This window comes from Physella acuta, unplaced genomic scaffold, assembly GCF_028476545.2.
Source record: "Physella acuta isolate Inbredline_101_S28 unplaced genomic scaffold, ASM2847654v3 ptg001640l, whole genome shotgun sequence".
Taxonomy (NCBI): domain Eukaryota; kingdom Metazoa; phylum Mollusca; class Gastropoda; family Physidae; genus Physella; species Physella acuta.
Window position 1 is genome coordinate 103,621 of NW_026733154.1, and position 6,247 is coordinate 109,867.

The 6,247-nt window shown below is 34.0% G+C and overlaps 1 long non-coding RNA gene across 1 annotated transcript; it reads left to right on the forward strand.

Moving 5' to 3' along the window:
- Window positions 1-2,794: 2,794 nt before the first annotated feature.
- Window positions 2,795-3,862, forward strand: LOC131929501 (uncharacterized). The gene is made up of 3 exons (XR_009383973.1): window positions 2,795-2,858; window positions 3,395-3,445; window positions 3,768-3,862. It is a non-coding gene; the product is annotated as an uncharacterized LOC131929501 (long non-coding RNA).
- The last annotated feature ends 2,385 nt before the right edge of the window (window positions 3,863-6,247 follow it).

Consider the following 6,247-nt stretch of genomic DNA (forward strand, 5'->3'; position numbering starts at 1 on the left):
CAGGAGGTAACTAAGAGGAGGCTGCTTTCAGGTGGGGGGGGGGGGGGGGTGTAGGGTCGGGGTTAGGGGAAAGGGGGGGGGTTTAGTGTTTTAAAGCAAATATTTTCAGTGGCAGCATTGGTACTGTCGAATTCACAAATTATGAATTACTGAAAAGTAGAAATTAATAAAACAACTAAATAGCGGCGTATCATACGCCGCGGGTCGGCTCGTTTATTATATTATGCTTAAGGGGGTCATCCATAAATGACGTCACGCTTTTTTTGGGAGATTTTTTACCTCTCCCTCCCCTCCGTAACACATCGTCACAAAAGCCAGCGCCCCCCCCCCCCATAAAATTACGCCACACCTAAGCCTACAACCCCACCCCCTAAAGGTTGCAGTTGAATTGTTCTTATAATAAGCTATTTTTCCAAAATCTTGTATAGAGTATTTTAATAAATTCCTATTACAATTTATGAAAACTAATTTTTAAACGTGAAATAACGGCTAAAATTCGTTTTCTAACATAGCCAGAGTTTCTTCCAGGCATCTTTTCGAATGAAATGAAATTTATATAATTTATATAGAAAATATATACTTTTAACAGTGTCCGCCCCCCCGAAGAAAGTTTACCGCCCCCCGAAGATTTCAAGTGCCCCCCCCCCCCGGAGAAAAAAGTCTGGAAGAAACAGTGAACCATCTGAACCCCCCTCCCCCATCACACACCGTCACAAAAACCCCCCTCCACCTATGAGTCTGACATCAATAATGGACGACCCCTTAACAACCACACCCAACCCCAACCAAACACACACCACCCCTCACTCATATCCCCTACCCTAACACCACGAGCCCTTCCGTGGGCTAAAACTTTCAAAACGTCGAATATTGTGGACTCATGTTTGCAGTTTTTACGCTCAAAATTAAATCTAGTACGATGCAATATGGAAAATAGGAAATTTTATTATAGTTTTATTATTTACTTATTAACCACATTCCATATCAAAATATATAAAAGTATAATACAACATCGCCGGTATAGCCCCAAAGATTGTTTATAGTCTTTAATAAATCAATGAAAAATTATTTAATTTTATATTGTTAAGCTAACGATCGGGAAAATAAAAAAAAAGTGTTCCGAAATGGCTGTACAAAATAAATCTATATGGTTTTCATTTTACGAGGTTGTACGTTATTATAGTTTCCATATTGCGTAATTAATGTTACAAAATCAAGTTTATTTATTTAGATTGCTTAAGTTGATTTCGATTTCTATGAATATAACAGAAATCTATTTTTTTTTTAAATTGATTGGTAAAATGTTAAATTAGTCTTTGCTATACACTTACAAAAGTAATACTTTCAAATCAAATAGTTGACATTAAGGGTCGATAATCAAATTATTTGGGCGCAGAAAAAAGAAAGAAATTAATTTAGTACTCTACAGTATTGCACAGTTAGAAAGATATCGAACAGTGCAAAAAACACAAAAACTGACTTACCGCTTAACTTTACGATAGATTCTAGATCTACTAGGTTTCGGTCAGCACATAGATTTTATCATCTGTACCTATATCAAAGTGTTACTGCCATTTTCTAGCCGTCATCTTAAGCTCAATGAGGGTGGAACAAATTGCTCGCCGGTTCGAAATACCCATATATACCATATATTAATATATATATATATATATATATATATATATATATATATATATATATATATATATATATATCTCAAGCTATAATTTATTTTGTTTCCTCAAGGATTGCTTCAACTATTGCTTGGCACTTAACAACTGCGTGTACTTCAGCACAGGTATCGGCGGCGGCCCTTGCTCGGTAGCTTTAGTGAGCTCCTTCAGTACTCCGCTGGGTTCTTACAACCAAGGCTTCGTGTTGTGTACCCCGTACCCGTTTGGTAAGTTTTGCAAGAGAAATTTATTTCTGAGGAGACAAGATGACGCGAAATATATAATTACACAAAACAATAATATCCTCTAAATATATACGTTACACACATACGCACACACACACGCACGCACACATACGCTAAGGAGTTTAACTTTTTCCTTTGCCGCCCCAAAGCGAGGATACGGTTGCATCCACAACTCTCCACTAGACTAGGTTTTGGGCAGCTCTTTTTATTTCAGCCCTCGTAATTCCAGCAGCCCTAGTGTGTAATGTATTTACATATATACTCATACTCATACTCATACACATACACATACACATACACATACACATACACATACACATACACATACACATTTACATACACATACACATACACATACACATACACATACACATACACATACACATACACATACACATACACATACACATACACATACACATACACATACACATACACATACACATACACATACACATACACATACACATACACATACACATACACATACACATACACATACACATACACATACACATACACATACACATACACATACACATACACATACACATACACATACACATACACATACACATACACATACACATACACATACACATACACATACACATACACATACACATACACATACACATACACATACACATACACATACACATACGCATACGCATACGCAAACGCAAACGCAAACGCAAACGCATACGCATACGCATATATATATATCGATATATATATATATATATATATATATATATATATATATATATATATATATATATATATATACCTATTTATAATTACCTACATATAGGCCTCAATATATCCCATATGTAAATAATATCTTTTGTAATGCATTATATTTACATTTTTAAGGATCAAATTCTGGCATCAAACAGGTCACTGACCTCACTAACGCGAGAAGTATTTTCTTGTTTGAGTAAGGATATCAATTTTTTAGATGCTTACATATTTCCATACTTAATAAGTCTAATGGACAGGACAGTTTCTTAATAATTTTTTAATTAAACTTATTATTTATTTAAAATTATTAAATTAATAATTTTTAAATTAAAAATTTTAACAATATAAGACTTTAGACTGTAACCATTATATTGTTAGTTGATTTATTTAAAACTGAGTTACTAAATTCAAAATCTTGTATGTTCTGAAATTTGTATTTTTTTTACAATTACTGTTTAAAACAATAACAAATCCTACTAAATTTTCTAAGTCAGAGGCCAAATATGTCCCGTTATAAGAAACGCATATTTATCTTTTAGATTAATAAATTTCCTTTTATATATGTGGCTTTTCATCTCTACTAACAATTATACTTTAAAAACTTGATAATCCTACTGAAAGTATACTTGCTATTAGCATGCTAAATCCAATGCACGACAAATTTACTGCACTATTTTAATCACTACTACAAAAGGTATGCACATTACAGCCTTTTTATTTTTACGAATTTAGTGAAATGAAAACGATCCTCTCTCTGGAACAAATATGCCCGGTCGCCGGCAGGTAGCCTGTGTTTTTTTTTTTTATTTACATTGTTTGGATTTTTAAAGATTTATATACTTTTCTTTTTGTATCGATATTTCTTTTATTTACACAGTAGTGATTGTTTCGCATAGTGTCAATTTTAATAGTTAGGTGAAAGAAATTATATATATATATATATATATATATATATATATATTATATATATATATATATATATATATATATATATATATATATATATATATATATATATATATATAGTTATGTAATTGACGTATAATGAGACATACACACCAAACAGAGCAGAGCATTAATATTTGATAATCTTTTTAATTAACAGATAAAGACGTTTCTGTGGCTGTTTTCTACACGCTGTTTTTACGTCTACTTTTTTATGTGTAGACATTTCACAAACATGATGTGTAGACATTTGACATACAGGTTATGATGACAGTCATCTTTGAACTTGGAAATCTTACTAAATAACCTTTTCTTAAATTCAAAAGTCGTAACACTCCTTTTGTTTTCGTATTTTCATTTTTTTACATTTCATATTTTTTTTTCAATTGGTTTTTTATTTGACAACATTTAAAAAAAGATTTCATAAGAAAATTTCTGAAACAGAGCGTGAAGTTTCGTTTAAGGAATTATTCTAAAGAATTAAAGAACAATGAGGGAGGGGACAATTAAGAAGATACGAAAGCAATAAAAGTATTGTCTAAGCTTGCTAAATTATTGACTTATTTTCTTTGCAGAACGTTAACTGTTGTTCTATATAAAAAACAAACATTTTGGACCCCAACCCCCACCCCCCCACACACACATATATATATATATATATATATATATATATATATATATATATATATATATATATATATATATATATATATATATATATATATATATACATAAACATTACCAATCGTATTTACGCGTGACCTGGTTTTCCTGAGCATGATTAATCAAATGTAAAAGACGTTGGCACTTCGTTATTCGGATCTTGTTGTTATGTGCTATTTTGTTCACACTACCACAGTGATGCCACGACAGTTGTTGTATAAAGAGGTATCTCAGTACAATTTTTAGAGAGCCAACAGGTACAATTGCTGTATATAAATATCCCTTTACTTCTGTTATATAACGGGCTGTACCGTTAGTTTTTTTAAGGCTGTGTCGGTACAGCAGTTTTATAAACAGCTAAACCAGTAACAGATGTTCACATAATGAAAAAATCTCAGCTACTGTTTGCAAATAACAAAATCCGAGTTTGTTATTGGTTACAGTTACAAAAAAGAAATCAATTTCTTTGAACAAAGTGAAGAGATGGGATTAAGCGCAGATTCTGCTGACTCAGAATTTTATACTAATAGCGATGGCTAAAAAGTAGGCTTCTAAAGGAACAATTGTTCTCATATCAAGGTTTCTTTCACAACGTTCAAAAGCCGTCAATACAAATTTAATGACCTTTATTTGTTTAGTAGATATGAAGTGCATTGCTCACGGTGTTAAGAAAATATGGGTTTAGTTATCATGTTTTCTTTAAACTGGATACAGGGGGGGGGGATTAAGTATGAGAGAGAGAGAGAGATAGAAAGAGAGCAACGAGAGAGAGTAGAGAGAGAGAGAGAAGGCAATATAGAAAAAGTAATAAAACATACAAACACATAGGAAGTGATAAATTGTCACGGGAAGTTTAAAAAATTTAATAATAATTACGCAGAAGCTAAAAGTCTTTTCCTTTTCGATCATGACGGTTCAGAGGCAAGTGACGTAGAGTTTACCTGTTTTCATGACTTCGTTAAATGTAGGGATATTGTGGTCAGCACTATGCCCAACCGCATCTAGGTACCCATCTGAGCTAGTTAGCCCCAGGAATTTCCATTGTTACGAGCCCGAACTCGAGTCTTCCGTGATAGCAGTCTAACGCTCTACCGCTCGGTCACGCCATGTAAGTGAGATATGAGAATGATGCGAAAGAGTTATATTATAGTGTGTCTAGAACGAGACGGGAAACTGATTGTATTTGTCTTTGTAATTCGGGTCAGTAATGTAAGAATGCTGCTCACTGCAAAATTCATGCGATGGTGGTTTTATCTTACGTTTTTTTGTTGTTGTTCACAAATTACTCATAAAATACATAGTTATACAATTTAATTTTAATGCATTTGTTTTAAATTGAACACAACAGTCCAGTGGATCCAGTTAATTAATTAAAGTGTTATAAATAATAATTTTATTGTTCTTCTTCTGCGTTCTTAATTGAGTTTATGTTGGAGGATTTAAGCAACAAGTCCAACTTCGTGGATGAACTGGACTGTGGTTTCCAGATCTACAGGTGCCCCATATAGTTTTTCTTTGAGTGTTGTGTATAGTATAGGGGCCAATGTTTGGATCGTGCTTGGATGAATAAGGAGTAGTCCCGATGGACTGACTCCAGATGCCTGATTAGAAAAATACAGTCTGTGTTAACTCGACATGATGCACACGGACTGGTGTTTGGGTGGAGGTGGTGGATGGACTATGGTTGGGTTGTCAGTAACCGCCTTAGTAAACGCCACAGTAACCACCACAGTAACCACCACAGTAACCACCACAGTAACCACCACAGTAACCACCACAGTAACCACCACAGTAACTACCACAGTAACCACCACAGTAACCACCACATAACCACCACAGTAACCACCACAGTAACCACCACAGTAACCACCACAGTAACCACCACAGTAACCACCACAGTAACCACCACAGTAACCACCACAGTAACCACCACAGTAACCACCACAGTAACCGCCACAGTAACCGCCACAGTAACCA